The sequence below is a fragment of the Peromyscus californicus genome, unplaced genomic scaffold (genome assembly GCF_007827085.1).
Source record: "Peromyscus californicus insignis strain IS unplaced genomic scaffold, ASM782708v3 Scaffold_7__1_contigs__length_154581171, whole genome shotgun sequence".
In the NCBI taxonomy this organism is placed as follows: domain Eukaryota; kingdom Metazoa; phylum Chordata; class Mammalia; order Rodentia; family Cricetidae; genus Peromyscus; species Peromyscus californicus.
The window spans coordinates 110508564-110529126 of NW_026294595.1; the positions used below are offsets into that span (position 1 = coordinate 110508564).

The 20563-nt window shown below is 40.0% G+C and overlaps 1 protein-coding gene across 13 annotated transcripts in view; it reads left to right on the top strand.

The window, feature by feature from the left end:
- Plcb4 (phospholipase C beta 4) overlaps positions 1-20563 on the top strand; it is a 383607-nt gene that overhangs the window by 100276 nt on the left and 262768 nt on the right. The window contains exon 1 of one of the 13 annotated variants that reach the window (XM_052723056.1): positions 10209-10323. The exons of the other annotated variants lie outside the window; for them this stretch is intronic. The gene's annotated coding sequence lies outside the window, so the exon portion shown is untranslated. Of the gene's footprint in view, positions 1-10208; positions 10324-20563 lie in introns of those variants that run through there. 13 annotated transcript variants of the gene reach the window in all.

Here is a 20563-nt window from a genome sequence, read left to right on the forward strand (position 1 = left end):
ATTCAGGTCTTGTGTCTTCATCCAGGGCAGGTAAGATGTTGCATGAATTATCAGCCTTAAAGCCATACATGGCTTCATAGCTACCTTAGCATACACTTCTGGGTCTGTTTGTAGAGAGGATCATGGGTAAGCTTTACTTCAGTTACGTCTGAGAAGGTGTGGGTACTCTTTAATGTTAAGTCTGACTGCTTAAACCATAGTTTTATGTTGCTCCTGCTTGATCAGCAGCACATAACTATTGGGTGATGCATTCGAGCATGCACAGACACAAGCCAGAGACACTGGTTCAAAGTTGATAGTCTCTGCACATACGGTAGCTGTGGTTAATACAGGATTATTCTAAACTGACTATGCTGAAAAAGTAGACTGTGTCTTTTCATGTGCCAGTTTAAAATAAATGCTGTGATTTAGTATGTTTTCATATGATAGGGAGGAGTGTCCTGTTAGTATCCAGGTTTCAGTAAGAACAGCTCATGGATGTAATTAAGACTCATCCATGTGAACAGTGAATTAATCCTCATTTAAAAGTTTTACTTTTATGTGATTATATGATTGATCACATAATTTTCCTGGAGAGAGAGAGAGCGAGAGAAAGAGAGAGAATGTAATTTTGTTGTTTTTTGTCACAAGGTCCCATGTGTTCTATGCTTGCTTCAAGCAGACTGTGTAGTCAAGGATGACCTTGAACTTCTGATCTTCTTGCCTTTAGATCCTGAATGCTGAGATAGCAGGCAAGTGCTATCTCACCTAGTTTATACATCGAAGTGTTGTGTGTGTGTGTGTGTGTGTGTGTGTGTGTGTGTGTGTATACACAGGCACTCTACCCACTAATCTACATCCCCAACCCCTGATTATGTCTTTGTGGAATCTTTTATATTATACAGATCATCCAGTTTCTATGATTAATATGAGTTTATATTCAGATGATTCTGTAGGCAATAATTCATCTATCCATGGGGATTCTAGGAATGGGTGTTCTCAGCTTGACAGGGTTTTAAAAAGTTAAAGATGGTGAATAAAACTGACTTCATTCTCGCTTAGTGCTCCCATTTCCAAGGTTATAGGTAGATATTCAATATCATTATTTTATATTATAGCTGTAAGCAGGTAGCAAGATGTTAAGTATGGCTTGCATGTCAGGTCAGATGAGTCCCACCATCTGTTTAGTATGCTGGTGAACATCAGGAAGCTTTTGATAGGTCTTAGGCCTGCCAAGTAGCTCATGGTTGGGAAGAAAAGGTGGTCATATTCCAAGAAGATTCGTTGACTGTGTATACATACTAAAGCTATCACAGGCTCCATATCACAAGGGGCTGCTGCTCCACTGTGTCCTGGAAGTGGGGTATGCTGGTTATAGCACCATTTGGTGGTACATTCCACACAGTTTGTTGGCAGGTTTTGTCTGTTGCCTTTTGAGTGCCGAGGAAGGGATTATGACCATGTCAGTTCTCTTAACAACGTTGCTGTGGTTTATTTAGAGGTGGCTTATAGTGTCTTCTATGCCAGGGCTAGGTTTTGGATCAGAGCTAGTTGGCAGTGTGTCCTGCTTTGGACATGAGGTGGGAGCTGTTTTAAGTAGTGAGATCATCGAGGGCACAGACATAATCTGTTTATTCTTTAGTGTGTACTGGTATCTGGTACAGTGCCAGCACATAGTGGGCACAGCAAATTCACATTGAACAAATTATGCAACTGATGTTTTGAAGAATTTAATTTCTTTTTTAAAGAGAAAACCCCCCCATAAAGTGTGTGTGTGTGTGTGTGTGTGTGTGTGTGTGTGTGTGTGTGTGTGTGTGTGTTTTGCAGGTTCCCAAACAGCATCTAGAAACTAGGGAGATGGCTCAGCAGCTAAGAGGACATACTGCTCTTGCAGAGGAACGAAGTTCAGTTCCCAGCAACCATGTCAGATAGACTGTAACTACAGCTCGAAGACACACACAAACACATGTGCATATACATAATTTTTAAAAATAATAAAAATAGAAATCATTTCGGCTCTTAGAAGAGAGAAAGAACATAGAGAATTATTGTTATGGAATTAGTGACAAATTTCTTTTAACATTTATTTTTATTTATTTGTGTATATGTATATGTGTGCACATCTGCACAGATGTGTGTGTGCAGGACAACTTGAGAGAGTTGGTTCTGTCTGTCCATCATATGGGTTCCGGGGATTGAATTCAGGTTGTCCGTGAGATGCTTGTAGACTTGGTGGCAAGTACCCTAGCCACTGCGCCATCTTGTTACTCCAGGCTGATTTCTTATCATAACATTTTGCTAATTGAAAAAATAATGTTGTCGTCTGTTTTCAAGACCATGATGGAGATGACTTCTGTTTTTGTTTGTTTGTTTGTTTGTTTTCTTTTATCTGTGTGGGAGGAGAAGCCCCTGAGGTTTGTAGTATGGAGAGTGGCTGTGTCAATGACAGCTTGCTTCTACTTTTTAGGTGTTGATGATTAGGTGTACGAGGAAATCAGATTCCTTCTCTTGGGAAATCACTAATGTGGCAACTTGAAATAGTATGAAAGGAACTTTCAGTAGTGGCCCGTCTTCAGATGGTTTGCTGGAGAGGGAGTCCTCTGAGTTGAGTGTCAACAACAGGCCAGGTCTGTGTTAGTAAGTGATTAAACACTTGAGTCGGAAAGGCAACTCTCATCTTCCTGTTGCATACTGTGTGTCAGCCCATGGGAATATATGCATATTAACATTAATATTAATTTTTCTCAGGTATGTCTTATTAGCTGGGTATAATGAGGGAGCCTATAATCTTAGCATTCAGGAGGCAGAAGCAGGAAAATCGTAATAAATTCCAGGGAAGCTTGGTATACAAAGCGAAAATCTATCTTTAAAAATGCATATTTTTATTTGAAATATCTTAAATTTTTAGATAGATTACTATTGGCAATTTACAAATAAGGAAACTTAAACTGGTAAGTTTTGCAATCAATCCAAAGTCATGTAACCAACTAGTAGTTCAGCAGCTAGAGTTTGACGCTAGGCCTATTTGATTTGAAAGCTCAAATTCTTTCTGTAGGTTTCTGGACTTTCTTATGATTATATTCTGTATTTAGTAGCTATCTTAAGTGGTCCATAGTTGGAACAAGAGTTCTAGTTTTGCAGGGAAGTCATGTTGAGTGATAGACTCAAGCTCAAGACATTGTTTAACATGCTTGGACTTGCCAGAGAAGCGGTGGTAGAAGAATACACTATTGGATATCTGATGCTTAGATGCAGTTCCCGGCCCATTATCTGTGTCCTCTAAGAGATTATTAGAAATGCAGGGCTTCAGGCTGCACCAGAAGCCACTCACACTCTTAACAATGTCCTCCAGTGATTTGTGTGTAGCTTGCAGACGGAGATGCTCTTGTTTAAACTGCTGTGATTTCAAGGTACCACCATGAATGCCTATGTAGTTGAGCTGATTCGTGGACATAGTGTGTCACAACATAGCACCGAGTGGCAGTGAACTGTCCCACCTTAGAGAGCGCTTACTGTATACTAAATAGTTCACTGTACTTTTCATAGAATTTCTTAGTATTCCTTCTAGTGATCCTTTGGAGTAGATAGTTTTTGTCTCTATTGTAGAAATGAGGACATTGAACAGTAGAAGGAGCCTGTCTTGTTGAAAGTTAAATTTCTTTGATTCCAATCAAGGTTGGTCTGATTCTAGTTCAATGCTCATAACTTACGTATTAGTGCTATGGGCTTATCTTTAAGCTGTGAGCTGTTGATTGCCAGCATGTGACAGGTGATAGCAAAATTTGACTTCCAGCACAACGCATTGCTAATCCAAAAGTTGTGTTCTGAAAAATAAACTTTATTTTAGTGATTCAAATGAATAAATAAAAGTCAGCTCCAGCCTTCTGAATAGCACCCAACATTGCTTCTGCTGAGCACTGCATGCTTTCACTGGAGTACAGTAAAGTGTTTAGGTGGGAGATGGAGAGCTGGTGCAGAGGTTAAGAACACTTGCTGCTCTTACAGAGGACCTGAGTTCAGTTCCCAGCACTCCTGTCAGGTGACTCACAGATGCCTATAACTCCAGTTCCAAGGGAATCAACACCCTTTTCTGGCTTCCAAGGGCACCTGTGCACATAGATACACACATAAATAAAGATGAAAATCAATCTATTAAAAACAACTAGGTAACCTTTAGTCCCAGGAGGCAGAGGCAGGTGGATCTCTGAGTTTGAGGCCAGCCTGGTCTATGGAGGGAGTTCCAGACAGCCATGGATATACAGAGAAACCTTGTCTCGAATCCCTTCCCCTCCACAAACCATAGATAAGAGAATTTACAAAGAATTTTTTTTTGTCCTGTGGTCTCTGTTCTTTAAAGTTAATGATTTCCCTCCCTTTACTGACAATCATTAGTGAAATAGATTTCTGTAATGATGTTATTGGTAGAATTTAGTAACATTACTATCTAGTGATGCAATGAGATGTTTGGAACACTGAGCAAAAAGAATTAGAGTGCCATTGGTGATAATATTGTTTCAGACAATACTGATATGCTTGATATTTTCTTGGTATGCTCGTTTTTCCTTCTGTAAAATAGTTTTGTTTCATGGTCATTGGGTAGGTGGCCCAGGTAGACCAGTTGGCTGTGCTTATTAGACTGACTTTACCATGCTGCACAAAAATGTTTTCTGATAATTTATCCTTTCTTTTCAGTCCCACTGAGTTGACTTTGAGTATACTGGATGTTGTTTTTAGAACTGACCCTTGGAAAATTGAAGGGATCAAGGGCACCATTAAATAACTGTTTTTATTTTTAATCTATAGACAGCTGTGAGCTAGGGAGACATAATGTGATTATTATTATAATTTAATTTTTTTTGTTTGAGATGAGAGAAAAAAAGAAGTAGAAGAGGCAGAGATGTGATTGCATCTGCATCTTTAAAAAGTTTTATTTATTATGTTACAATAGATAAATATGCTTATGCTTTCTTAAGTTTCCCAGTAATGAGAATAATGGAAATCAAGTTAGATGTACTATTTAGAGCTACTAGGGCCAAACGTGCTATGTGCATACATCCAAGAGAGCTGGGCAGAATGGTGTTCACTCTAGAAACACAGCCTCATTTGTGCTCACAGGCCCTGTAGTGTTTATAATAACCCTGGTGTGTCTCGTGCAAGTGCAGTGTCAAGGAAGTTAAACCCTACGAACCAATGTACTATTTAAAAGCCTAAAGGATGAATTGTCCCTACGGGAAAAGATGCATGCACTCTTACTTTACACACCACTCTATAAACAGCTGTTGTTTCTGTGTCTGGTCGGATGAACCAGCCTTTACAGTGGTATCCTGCCAGTGGCCACAGGTAGCCTGAGAGGGGCTGAGAGAGCCTGACTTGAACCATTTGCCAATTTCTTTGGTGGAATTTTCACTGCCACAGCCAGTTTCAAGTTACTAGCTACCAGTTTGGTATCACCAAACCTAGAGCTGGGAGATCTGTGGAAAATTATCATCTCTAGGCTGTGCCTCTAGGCTAGCTGCTTAGGATCAGAAACCAGAAGTAAGTGGGTACCAGAGGGAGGCATAGCGAAGACAATAAGGAATGGAGGAGTGGGCGTTGCCACAGGCCTGCACTTCCAGCACTTCAGAGGCAGAGGCTACTTTAGCTATGTTAGCTCCATTGTGAGTTTAACACTAGCCCATGTAGGAAAGAGGAAAATGAACACCCGGGCGGTGGAGGTTTTTGTGAAGAGATTCTGTGTGAAGGTATCTAGTTTCTTCCTGAAGCTGAAGAAGAAGGTGAGTGCGGTAAAAATCTTAACTCTATAAAGGAAGTGGCTTAAATCCTGGTGTCAAAGTCTGAGGAATATCAGCCCAAACAGGTGATACTCAGAAATCAGAATCACTCTATCAGCCGGGTGTAGTGACACACTCCTTCAATTCCAATACCTGGGAGACAAGGGAGGACGATCTCTGAGTTCGAGACCAGCCTGGTCTACAGCGTGAGTTTCAGGTCAGCCAGGGCTAAATAGTGAGACCCAGTCTAGAAAAAAAAAATAACTCTCATAGAATCCCAACAGTAGAGGTTTTGCAAGGTGAAGGGCAAGGCAGAGTCCTCGGGTGTAACAGAGAGGCTGAGGCCCAGGTAAACGAAGCTGGCTCCCACTTTGATGCTATTTCCCAATTAGTCAGTAGCCTTTTTTCTATTTCTGTTTTTCCTGTAATTTGTTTATATTGTGTTTTCAGTTTCCAGGATTTTTTTTGTGGTAGCAAATGGTTATAAATGTGAACAGCAATATGAAATCCTTCATTTATAGATTTATTAGCCTTAGCAAGTATTTATTGATGCCAAGATATGAGATGAAGATAGCGCTCTGCTCCCACACTTCCCTCCTCTCCAATCCCTTGATCATGTTCCTCATTTTTCATATTGGCAAGATGGGTAATGCTTTTATTATGCTCAGAATACCATAGATCTTAGGCTTCCGGTTCATATTTAAATACATTATGTTGCTAAGGCCAGAACAAGAGAAAATGCAAACAAGGAGAGCAAGAAAATGCAGCAATAGGGCAAAGAATCCCATGGCTACTGGAAACTAGGAGGAAGGGGTGACTCACTTCTTAGATGGGAACCGGTGACCTGGCCTTCTAGACAGAGAGAGATAGGAGCAGATGCAACCCGAAACACAGTAGGGGAGAGGGGGAAAATTGTTACTTTGGCACCTTCTGTGGCCTGAACATTCTAAGTGAACTCAGGTACTTCCACAAGGAGTTTTAACGCTGTCCTGATCTATATCCAGTCTAATGAGACTCAGCTGTATCTTCATAATAAAGAGTGACTGTGTGACCTCCTCTTTATTCAGCTGGGTACCCTCAGAAAGCAGCTGAAAGCATGTCTCAGTATGTTAAAACACTGCCGGGCATGCCTTCCGTACATCCCAAGCTTTGGATTCTGTGTTTTTCTTTTAATTCTCCTGTGCCCTTGTGAGGAAAATGGTTTTATTTCTACTTTACAGATTAAAAACAATGACTAAGATTCTGGGAAACTAGGCTGCTAGCTCAACATCCTGTATCTTCCCTAATCATTTCTTTTTAATTTTATATTTAAATTTTATATATTAAAGTATACATTAAATATACATAATTTAATCTTATAAACTTTATTGTAAATACCCTTGCAAATAATGAACACATCATACATCAATATTAACTAGACCAAAAGTCCATGCTACTCAGTGAACTCCTATATAGTTAGAATAGACATTCAGAATGGAAGTTTGGAGCATCACTAATGTGATTTTTTTGATACTTTTAATATCAAATATATTTTATACACTTATCTATCATCAAAACCAAAAAAATTCATGACAGACTTAGAACTAGAAAAACAATTAGCTCTAGATCCTTTTTCATAACTTTGTATCACCTGCATTCGGCTCCTCCTCATCCCTAATGTTTAGCATTTCTTACTCTCTTTTCTTACTGGAACATATTTTTAAGATTTATTCATTTATCATGTATTCAGTGTTCTGTCTGCATGTATGCCTGCAGGCCAGAAGAGGGCACCAGATCTCATTTCAGATGGTTGTGAGCCACCATGTGGCTGCTGGGAATTGAACTTAGGACCTCTCTTAACAGATGAGCCATCTCTCCAGCCCCTTAATCATTTTTTAAATAAAATTATTATTTTTCAATATCTAGTCTGTATTTTTCAAATAGAACAGTTTATTACTATTCATTAGAAGCTATATTTGTGAAATGATGTAATATTTGTCTCAGAAAATCAAAAACAAATTTTAATTTAATTTTAAAATAAAATTTATTGTTAAGAAATATGCAGATAAAAAATAGCTCACACCAAAATTAACCAGACCTAAAGTCTATACATATCACTGAACTTCTATATCCTAAGGATTAAATTTTTCATTTTTGGTGGTAGATTAGTGCATATATTTAAATAGTTAAGTTTATTGCATGTGTTCTTGTTAGAAAATTAGAAGGGTACAACTGGACTTGGAAAGTTTTCAATCTTTTATTTATACTTTATATTTATTTATTTAATTTGATGTTTGAATGTTTTGCCTGTGTGAATATATATTTGTCATATGTGTACCTAGTGCCCTAGGAGGTCAGAAGAGGCCATTAGACTCTTTGGAATTGGAGTTAAATGTGGTTGTGAACCGCCATATGGGTACTAGGAGCTGAGCCTGGGTCCTCTATACAAGTGGTGTGTTCTCTTAACTGCTGAGCCATTTATTATTATTATTATTATTATTATTATTATTATTATTATTATTATTATTATTTAATGAAAAATAGAATGATGCTAGGGCTGGAACTCTGTGTCTTTGCTTTGAGTCCACCAGTACGGGAGAGGTTGAAATGTGTACACATGTGTGCAAGTAGTATTGTGTTTGGATGGACATTTAACCATCAGTGTTTGAGGATAACAGGTTATCCTAAGTCCACCTCATGCCCACTGTGGCAGCTGCAGAGTTTCAATACAGATATACAAATTCTTGTGGGTAGATGCTATGTTGCCTTTCAAATTTGACATTATAATGTTGTTGGTAGTTGTGATAGTTACTATTTAGTATCAATTTGGCAGGATCTAGAATGACCTAGGAGACAAGCCTCTGGCTGTGCCTGTCGGGGACTATCTAGATGAGGTTGATTGAGATGGGAAGACCTACCCTCCATTCCCTAAGCTTGGGTCTTGAAAGCATGAAAAGGAGGAAGCTAAGTGGGCATCACCATTCATTGCTGTTCTTCCTGACTGTGGACACAGTGTGAGTGGCTACCTCAAGCTACTGTCACATGACTTTCCTGCTGTGATTGACTGTACTCTCAAACTGTGAGTAAAATAATCTCTTAAGCTGCGTTTGTCAAGTAATTTGGCAGGTTGCTCAGACAGTAGTCACCGAACATCTGCACAGTATGATAGTCATTGAACATCTGCACAGTATGATAGTCATCATCTGCACAGTGTGATAGTCATTGAATATCTGCACAGTATGATAGTCATCGAACATCTGTACATTTTGCTTTCTTTTCATATGCCTGCATTTGGGGGGAAAAACACTCAGGCTTTGAAGTACTGAAAATGTGGAAACTGACCATACTGTTATTTCAGAAATATTATTGCAAGTTGGGACGTATGAGGGACCTAATTCAGTGACTTTTCTAAGTGATTTGGAATTTATCACAGTGTGAACTTGGTGAACTAAAAGTTAGCAAATGGAATCTAGAGTTATAAGCATTTTCCCAAATTGGTATTGTAAAATACAGTTCTCCCTGGATATTCTCAAATAAAGAGTCCTGTGATTAAATAAGTCTGGGAGATAAAGCATATAACTCACCATCTAATGGATTCATCAATAATATGCAATTATCACACTCAAGAAATATTGCAATGTAGAAATCCATTTATATTTGTATAGTTGATTATCCTAAAATTTGTCTGGAATATTATTACACATTTTGTATTATTTGGTAATACTGAAATTTTTGTTGTAAAGTTACCACTTGTGGTTGGGCACATCTGGGGACTTGTATGTGTGTGCATTAGCATGTTAATCTGACATAGACTTGTACTCCAGAGATTTAGTTATAGGGCAAAAACCTCAAGAGTTTACCATTCATGCAGGAAAGTTAATTCTAGAGCTCCTTTTAGACTTGAGTTCACATTTATTTCTCTTTATATCTTCACTACTAGAAACTTACAAGCTTAAAAGTTTCATGGCCTTTCTTATACCCTCCAGGCCCTGTAAAGGAGGAACTGGATGGAAGAGTGGCAGGCAGTTCAGAGAGATTCTGAACAGCTTAGAAGTCACCCAATTTTCCCATTTCTTCACTGCACCCTTCTTTCCTTGAGGGCTAGATCTTGAGTTTTGGGTAGCCTTCAGTATAGAATGACTAGATTTTTTTTTTTAAAGAATGCAGATGTAGTTTTCAAATTTCCTCTTGTAATGGACACCAGTTTCTCCCCAAAAGGCACTTCTGGTTCTGTTCCTGGCTGCTCACTCCTTCCCAGGCAGTGTTCCTCGGCAGTCAGCCTGTAAAAAGCATTTGCTCTGTTTGCTGTTCCGCTTAGAATAGTTGAAAGAGTCCCTCTCAGCCACTCGTCTGGCTGGCTGTGGCCAAGGACAGTGTTTGCCCAGCCTCTCACTCTGTGACTGAGGGGTGGGACTTTTTTGTTTCCCGTTGCTGTGGCTGCCTGTGTGGGCTTGCTCATCCAAGGCTCCTCCTGCCCCTTCCTCCTGCTCTGGAGGGCGCTTGTTCCGAACTCTGACTGCCCTGGGTGCTGCACCTGCCTCAGGCATGCTCTCAGAAGCCCATTTGTGACTGGGTGAAGCCTATTTCTTTTCAGGTAAGAAAGTGTGCCAAGAGTGGTACTATGGGAAGACCGTATGGGAGAGCTTGGTAAGTTATTCTGTGCTCTTCTGATGAGCAGGTGCAAGTAGATACTGTGGTTTTTGATGACATGAGCCACCCAAACTTCAGAGAGTATGTGATTGTGGGTTGTTTTTCTTTGATTTATAATGAGAGAAATTTATCACAAATTTTAGTGAAGTATATTAGGTACTATCATTTTGTGGTATTTCTGGCATTAAACTGATACAGATTTATTATTTCTTGTCGTAAAATTTCCCTAAGTTTGACTGTAACTCCAGTAGCTTTTTCTATAAGGCACTCATGGATGCCCTTTGCTTGACTGATGGGATTCTCATGTTTGTTATTGAACACTGTGTATGTAGCCATGCGGGCATATGGGAAATATCTATACTTGGTGCCGAATTTTGTTGTGAATATAAAACTACTCTGAGAAATAAGGCCTATTGTTAAAAATTGATTTCTGTCTTCATAATGCTTCCTGTGAATATGTTAGTGCAATACAAGAAAGCACAGGTGACATGAAGTAACTCTTATATGCAGGAATGACCACAAAAAGCAGGTTTATTTTTGTCTGTTGGTCATAATTAATGAAGGGATGGGGCAGGATCCAGTATTTTATTTCAATTATCCCCATTTTTGGTTTAATTAAGAGATATGTTTTCTAAAAGTCTCTTTTCTTGAGTGAGAAGAATGAAAATAGACTTTGTATCATCTTGAAAATGTATTTATTCATTGTCTTAGAGACTTGGTTATTGTTCAAAATGCTTTTCACGGAAGTCGTGCATATTCATGAATGAAGGAGTGATGCTGAGGTATGAAAGTTAAAGATCATATAGAATAATTAGCACCAGGTGGTGTTAGAAAAGAATCTCATGTTTCATCCTTTGTGTTATTAATTAGTAAGATCTTAGAATCTTGGAAAGCATGTGAATTCTAAAAGGTAAATCCTTTAGCTTTATGACTAATCTCACAAGGTTGCTTGAGCAAAAAAGACTTTGTTGTATTGTTTCACATAAACAAAATGTGATCAAAATAAGCTCCCCCCTCAATTTATATGTGGATCAAGCACAACATTGTTTTTTTAAGGTGCTGGGAAGAACGTTTTCAACTGCATATTAAAGCTGGAAAGGGACGGTGGCCTGAGAACTCCAGTGCGTTTTTCCTGTTGGAGAAACATTGTATATAATTATATGTTAAAGAGCAATTATATGCAAAGGATTTGAGCTCCGCAGATAACACAGAATGTTGCTAGACTCACTGCAGTCCGAGATTGAGATTTTCAAGACAGATTCGTTCAGTGAGGGTTTATTTTTGCAGCCTTCTCTAAGGGTTTGGAGGCTAAGACAGACACATTATAGAGCAGCAGCAACAGTTGCCAGAGAAGACCATGCAGGAGACAGGTGGGCAAGGCTTAATGATGCTTACCTGTTTTTATCATCCTGTCTGCAGATAAAGCTGCTGTAGAGAGGACTTGTTACAGAGGATTTTTCTGCAGACTTGTCAGTTCACTCCGCTGCTTCTCACAGTTACCACAGGTAAAGGTGAGGCGGGCGTAGGGTGATGCTGATGCCAGCTCAGGTACCCCACTTTTCCCAGCAAGAAACTATACCATGAAATAAGATAATTACCTAGAGTGTTATTCTTAATTTCACAGACACTGCCTACACCACACTAGGAAATTATAGTAGTTGTTAACAAGTGACTGTGAATATGATGGAGGTGAAGTGACTACTGTCAACGCTAGAGCTTTGTGAATAATGGGACCAGGGAGATGTAACTCATAGCAGTCCTTCTCAGCAGTTGGCAGTTTTGGTGACCTAACCTGATGCTCAGATCAACTAGCCTGTTGCTCTCACCATGGCCACCGCCAAGTGCTCATCCACTACCTCTCTTTCCCCCTCCTATTATGTCCTCCTCACCAGGAGCCCTTTTTATGTGTTGTTTGATTTGTGTTCAACACCTGACTCTTCCGAATCTCCTCTGGGAAGCCTGGCTTGCAGGTGCTGCACTTCAGCTCTCTGGGAATTTTAACACCGAGACTTTGCCTGTGGCAAGCTACTTTTTTCCTCCTGCACAACGCACAATTTTCCAATGCAATCAGCAAGTTTGGGACAGTTGATTTTTTATTCAAAACAAAATCCCCCTCCAAGTCTCAACTTGTTTTATTGGTGCTTTGAGCTTTCAACTTTAAATGCTCTCACTAGATAGCTGTGGACTCTGGAAGGAAAAGGAGCCAGCAGTCGGGAATTGGAGTGACACTCAGACTCTTTAGTAATTAATACATTTCATATTTCCTCTCTCAGCATTGTGTATGAAAATTTCAAACATGCAGTAATTTGGAAGTTAGTGACTTTATTGGTTCTTAAATTATGCAAAATAATTGGTGAGTTAATAAAATACTAATGGGAAGGCCTGGGTGGTAACCATCTTCTCTTGAGCCATCTTTACGGCTATCAGTTGGTGTCCCTGGAAAGAGAGGAAAAACACCCAGGTCACTGCCTCCTTCCTGTGAAGTTTCTGGTAGGTACATTCACTTCTTGGCACAGCCTGCAATGTAAGTCGACGCTCAGACCCTTTTCACAAGCAGAAGCCCGGCTTCTGTGGCAGTCTTATGTAGTGGCATGTTACATTTGTGCCTGCCAAGTGAAAGTCCACAAATCCACTTGGACAGAAATCTGTGTAAATCCTCAGCTAGCCACAAAAGAACTCATTAGAAATGCCTGGTGCCCACAGTTTCAGAAAGGAGATGGCCAAAGGGAAGTAACCATAAAGTTACTCAGGGACTTCAAAGCGCTCAAATTCCATTCTGTAAAAGAGTCCTAAGGCGTCGGTTGTTTTGTAGGGTGAGGGTGGGGGGGTGGGCAGGGTGACTCCTTTACATGAATGTCTTTGGCACCCTTGGGGGAAAATGAGTCTAATCATCGATAAAGCCAAACAGCTCCTCCAGCAGCCACTGTCTGCTTTGTTGGTGAATATGGACCCAAGAACAGGGGATTGATTCAGTTCCTTTCAGTGAGAAAAAGCCACTGCACACTGAGGCTCAGTCCTTTGACTCTTCCTCAGGGTACCATGTAGGTATTTATAGTGATTATTCAAAGCTGCCTTATCTTCTAAAAGTTTATTATTTTACTTACAAATGCAAAGAAATGTCCTGCTAGTTTCTAAAGTAAATAGGTTTTCCTTATGTATCCAAATTGACCAATACTCAGCAGTTACTTATTAAATTTTTTCTTTAAATCCAGAGACTGATTACTTTTCTTTTTTTATTTTTTATTTATTTTTTTATTTTTATTTTTATTTTTATTTTTTTTTGCTTTTTCGAGACAGGGTTTCTCTGTGTAGCTTTGCACCTTTCCTGGAATTCGCTTTGGAGACCAGGCTGGCCTCGAACTCACAGAGATCCGCCTGACTCTGCCTCCCGAGTGCTGGGATTAAAGGCGTGCGCCACCACCGCCCGGCTGATTACTTTTCTTTTTAGAGCAATGTTAGCTACCTATATGGCAGGAAAATCTGTATGTGTCTATCTACCAAGTTCTTAATTTATTGGTACTTTTCCCTGAGAACAATTTCCATCAGTACTCCCTGTGGCTAGTTCTGAAAAAATAATTCACAAACTCATGTTTTCTGACAAATAAATTTAGATGATAAATTCTGTGCCTTCTACTGTATTTTCAGTAGTATCTGATATGTATCATTATTTAAATATTTAATGATGTTCTCAGAGGCTGCAGCTGCCTTCATTTGTATATTCATGTCTTATGTCACATGAAGTAGAGAATTATGGGAAATGGTGACCATTGCCTTTGTTTTCTAATTTTGAGCCCCAACGGAAAAGAAAGAAATGGCAATTGATCTTCTCTCTCGTCTTTATGTCTTTGAGTGGGCTATACATTCGATTGAACAAAGACCCATGATTTATGCAGCTTTGATGTCTTCAGCCTCAACTAAAAATTCAAGGTTCTAAGATGGGAGAAGTCCCTAAGCTGATTCTCTGCTCAGCAAGTGGAGAATGGATCCCCTTCCCCTTTCCTGTGTACACCCCGCTTGTCTTTGAAGGTTTACCCTACATCCTAACCATTCCAAAGTTTTCCTAACTGCTATAAATCCAAGTCCTTTTGCTCTCTGTGGGATATCTTGTGTTAGTGTACTACCCCTTTAGCATCGTTCTTCAGTGCAGGTAATGACTGTTAATTACTCTCTAATTATTATATAAACTAACTTTGACTTCCATACCTTCTCAGTGATATTGTAAAATCCCATGTGCAAGAAATCTCTCTTCCCTTCCTCCTTTTTTCCCTAACTTTTCCTTGTGTAGTGTGTTGGAAAACCACCTTTTAGTAACAACTGTTGGCCAGTTGTCTCAATAGGGAGAGAAGCCACTTGTCTTTGTAAATGAGATAACTCCAATTTCTTCTATCCTTTTGCCCTAAGAATAGAATTAACAGAAGGATTATATCAAAGGTTTTTTTCCCTCCAGTTTTCTTTTTCTCTTCATTTTTTTACAAACTTATTTCCATGTGTCTGGCCATGCTTCAGTAATAGTCTTAACATTTAGCACTTTAATAATCCCTTCCAGCTGCAAGAACTCGGTGATTTTCTAAAACAAATTCCACACTGCTGTATGAAGCTGACTGGCTGCAATGATGATTTAGAGTGTAAGAAAAATCTGACACCGACCTTCAGCTTCCCCACAACTTGGGAGCAGGTGATGAAGCACATTTGCTTGCAGCGAATCCAGTCCAGAAATGCAGGCACTCTGTCCACAGCTGAGCACTTGACTTCAGCCAGGTATTTTCAGAGAGGAAAAGTGAGTCAGAAAAAGCTATCCTACTGATTTATCTGTCTTTTGTTCCTTAGTTAGTATGAATCACATGAGGGGGCTTACCCAGTAAAGGAAACAAATCACAGCGGTCTGTGTTTAGGGCATGCTTTCTTGGATGTGCCCAGGGACTGGTTTCCAGTTTTGTACAAACAGCTGTAACTCATCGTCTAGTCAATTAGAGGAACCAGCAAAGCACAGATAGATGTTCTCCTGGGCTACAGTGCTCTTCGGTTACACCCAGCATCTGTAAAATCCCTGTATCAGTTGGCTACTGATGCCGTAAGAAATTGTCATAAAGTGGTACTTAGTGTTGTCAGCTTGATAGAGAAGCTCCTGGAAGCTGGGCCTCTGGATGTGCCTATGGGGGTTATCATGATTACAATTAATTGCTGTGAGAAGACTCATCTTAACTGTGGGTGGGAACATTCCCTAGGCAGGAGCACCTTGGCTGTGTAAAATGCAGAAAATGAGCAGAGTGCTATAAGCAATACATTCACTGGTCCCTCTGTTTCCTGATTTCCAGTGGATGTGATGTGACCAGTTGCTCCAAGCTCCTGTCACCTTGACGTCCTCCCCACAATGAACGAACTATGCCTGGAACTGTGAGATAAAATAAAACCTTTTTACTTCAGTTGCTTTTGTCCAAGTATTCTATGATAGTAACTGAAAAGAAGCTCCAGCACTACCTTTACAGTTCCAGAGCTCGGGAGTCTAAAATAGGCTGGCATGACTGTGTCTTCTGGAGGTTCAAAGGGAGAGGCAGCTCTCAGCAGGCTTCTGGAGCTCCTGCCTACCTTCACCTACCTTCACCTACCTTCACTTCCATTGCCCCACCCCCTTGAGCCCTTGCATGGCCTGCCTTCCTTTCATTTGTGTTTGCTTTCAGGACCCTTGTGATCACCGTGGTCCACCTAGATAGTGGAGGATCCCTCTCTTATCTTAAAAGCCATCATTTAGTCATGTGTGAAGAGTCCTCCTTTGCTGTAAGATGACACACTCTTACGTTCCATGAATTCGGGTGTGGTTGTTGGAGGCAGGTTGGGGCAGAGGGATATAATTTCACTCTCATCCCCTCTTACTGTCATCTGTGGAGAAATGTCCGACCCCTTCAGGTTGCGAGCCCGGTTCCACTTGAGTTGGTTTTCACCCAGCATCTAAGATGAAAATTGTATTAAACAGGATTTTTTCCCTCTTCACAGATCATCACATATTGCTGTATCTTTTGTTAAATCCTCCCTTTAAAGATCATAAACAATAAATAGGTCTTCTTTTTTAGCTTGATAGCCTCCTCTTCCCCCCTCCTCTCTTCCATTTTCTTGGCAGTGTTTCATGTTTCAAGCCCATTTGACCGTGTGGATTTTGGTCTTCGTTTCAACTTGAAGCAAACTTTTATTCACATGCTTAACTTCCTCCTCTTGCTTCTTGCTTGATATCTCCACATTCTTGCTTCTTTCCCCAAAGGCTTTCTGCTTCTCTTCTGAACTGTGCATTTCTTTCTTGTTTTTCAGGCTTTTAATGAAGTCTCGTCTTTTTGTCTTCTAATTTTCCCTCAGGATTCTCTTAGGTTTGACAATGGAAAATGAAACACAGTTTGAACCGTGACTCTGTCTTTTATCAGCGGAGCACAGTATACTTCACTTTTGCTCTTAAAGAGCAACAAAAATAATGTCAGAAATAGAGAGGTTGCATAGTAATCTAAGAATTGAAATAAACTCATTAATACAGAAGTTACCTAAGAAGTAACGTCTTACTTTCTGAGAAACTAAACTTTCTCTTGACATCTTTACTGCTAGATGTAAGAGTAAGAGTATAGTTGGTGGAATATATTAATAAGACTTTTTTTCTTTAACTTACTTTATGGGTATGACCATTCTACATCTGGGACACTAGGACCAAGGTGTATAGTTGACTTTCACTGTGTGGTTCCCAAACCGGCAGTAAGAGGTGCACCTCAGAAGTTTGTATAAAGGGATATTACCCTGCTGGGCAGAGACACTGGGGAGAGGGTCCTGAGATCTCTGCTTTCAAAAGCTCCACAGGAGGTGAAGCAGAATCAGCTTCAGAGGCACGTGAGGAGCCAGGGAGGTCTACCTCACCCAGGTCTCATTCTCCTGGTCATTTGAGGCACTAACTGGCGCTCACAGCCTCCCGTGACTTCCGGTAAGCTCTGTCCTCCAAATGCTTGCAGTGCTGACCAATGGTGCTCTCAGAGTCCCAATTTCCATAAGCTGCCCAAAGTCACCTTAGTATTTTGTGGAGGAAATGGTAATCTGAATTTGTATCAGCATAAACTAAGTCCTTCTTAGCCAAATAGTTTACTCACAGTGCTGAAAGCCCAGGTAGTAACCAAAGTAAATATGGATGTCACTCTGCACAGCCTGACATTTCATACCCATCTCAAGTAGGCCCATGTCACATTCATTAGATTATAGCAATTTCAGTATGCATTGATGTGTCAACACACTGAAAACCTAACAACATACTAAACAACACCTAAAAAACATACTCCACGTGATGATTATCTTCCTTTCCCCTGCCTGATCACTCAAACTGAATTTGATCAATACCATTAAACCTATATTCTTATCAAATCAGATCATTCCTAACATTGTTTCCAAATCTGGTGAAAAGTTCTCGGGTCCACTTAGAAGTATTAGCACGGTGGAATGATAATTTACATGCAACAGTATGCATCTGTTGTCAGTGTTCATTTTATATTTCATGTGTTCACCAGTGTCAGTACTGCCACAGTAATAATATTAAGTTTTTCTTTTATTCCTAAAGCCTTGTTTGAGCTCTTACTGTACAGCATTCCTAGTTATTTGAGAGTCAAACACTGCTTTGCTGACAATTACTATAGATTTCACTTTGCTTTTGCTAAATACACTCGTGTATTCTTTTTGTCTGGATTTTGGCTTTGGCCCTTGTGTTTTTACAAGTCTTCGTATGTTTTGGTAGTTGTTTTTTAAATAAAATTTCTGAGTAATACTCACTTGGGTGCATATGTAGTTTATTTACTTGTGTAGAGACATGTATAGCCCCAATTTCAGGCTGTTAAGAGCAAAGTCCTCATAATTACCTTATTTCTACCTGGGTTTTTTTTTCTCTTGGGTAAATATCTAAGATTGTAATGGCTTGGTCTTTTTTTCAGGTGCATGAGAAACTACCAAGTTGGGCTTCAAAATAGTTCCACTATTTTGGATTTTCTCCTTCATTCTCTTGAGCTGTTCCACTGGGACATTTTTATATATTGTGAGTTTAGAGAAAATACATTTATGTTTATAATACATGTGTTTACATTATATGCATGTGTAAGGATACACCAAAAGGGGGTAGATGTAGGCATTATTTATTATATTGTGTGAAGAAGCATCAATTATACTATTTTGTATATTACATAAAATTCCAAAACATGAACATAGACCCAAGCCCCTTAATTAAATGGAGATGACACCTGTGTTTCCTCTAATAGTCATCTACTTGAGTCTCTTCCTGGCCATCCCTGATAATCCAGTAGCAAACTTCCAAGGAAAATAATGTAACATGAAGAAATTGTTATTGAAATACTTTTCTCTCTAATAAAGAAATTAGAACCGTCATGCTCGTTAGTCTGTGAGCCCTGGTACCACCTATGCAAAGTTTAAGAACCTCTGAGATGAGTAGAGGGCAATAGGGTTGTGAATGAGGACAACTGAGTGTGTTAGTTACTGTTCTCCTTGCTAAGATCAAGTACCGACAAGGGGCATGTTAAGGGAGGAAGGGTTTACTTTGGCTCACAGTTGGAGAGAGCACAGGTCTTCATGCCAGGGAAGCTGTGGGGACACGGAAGTGTAGTGCTTGGTTACACCCACAGTAAAGGAGAGAAAGGATAGCAAGTCGGGCCCGGCAAAGAAACCTCATGGGGACCTCCCACCCCTGCCCATGACCCTCTTCTCCCAGGTAGACTTCACCTAAGGTCTATCCCCAGCTGGGAAACAAGTGTTCACATTCTTGAGACCATGGGTGACATTCCACATTCAAATTGTAATACCAAGAAAAAGCAACCATAAGGGGACAGGGTTCAAAGAGCACCTGTCAGGACCCAGGGACCAAATAAGGAATCCAATGAGGATGGAAGTAATGGACATGTGACCCCATGGAGACTTCAAACCAGACTTTCTTATACACCACTGTGACACTGAGCAGAATAGGGAACATTTCAGGTAGATGTAAGAGCAACATGCTGTGGAAAAAAGTGACTAATCCTGTCTCTGGGGGGGAAGATGGAGAACTGGGGAAAAGTTTAGGGGAAAAATAGTAGGGAATTAGAGAGCTAAGTCATACAATCTTCATCCATTCATATGGAATGCTGTGTCTGCTGAAGTGTTCCTGGGAATAAAACATATGGTGAGGTGATTTACTTTACAGCCTTTTTCTTAAAGGTGTGAGGACTGCTTAAAACACTACTGCTAATTTATGTCACACGGCAAGCAGAGACACTGTGACCAGCCCGAGCCAAGGACAGGGTGCAGGTATAAATTTCAGTGACTCATCTCTTGGGTCTAAAATAGCAGCAGGCTGAGGGGCAGGGTGTCTTCAAGGGAAGAAGTCTTTTTGACACATGTTCCCCCTGCAAACAAGCTTAGACCCAGTGCGTGTGATATAATGTCTCAAGCTGGTGTGGGGAACGGGGCGTCAATGGATATGAGAGGGAAACAGGGGATGAGCTTGCATTATAGCATGGAAGCCTTTGTATGATAGGAGAAGAGAATTTGATTTTATTTGACAGGTTTTCAAAAATGGCTTTAGGCATACCCTTGGGCACAATCAAATATATTGTAATAGGGTGCATGGAAGGGCTGAGACTGTTCACGGCTTGACTATCCTGTTCTTTTACTTCCATATATAATTAAGCTGCCTGAGGATCCACTTTCCCTTTTCCTGTTTCAGAGCTGAAAGGTGTCCCTCTTGTCTTCACAAAATGTTACTAGCATTGTCCTACCTTGTGAAAGCATTGTAAGTCCTGAATGGAAGGATATTGTGCTTTTGAAAGAGTTGAAGACACATTTGATATGAGATTACTATCTATGAGCATAAAACCCAAAGAAACTCAGAGTATCATTGTGTGATCTTTAATCATTAGCTAGAGGTAAGAGTAAATAGGATGGATTCTGGTTTGGTCCCCAGATAGATTGTGGGGTCATTCAATGAGATGTTGGGGGTATGGGGAGGTAGGCAGAGAATAATAATCTTTCAAAGATACTTAGTCCTGATCCCTAGAATTTGCAAATGTTATGCTTTAAAAAAAAGGACTTTACAGGAATGTTTAACTTTTCTAATGCCTCAACCGTTTAATACAGCTCCTCATGTTGTGGTGAGCCCAACCATAAAATTAGTTTCATAACTACTTCAT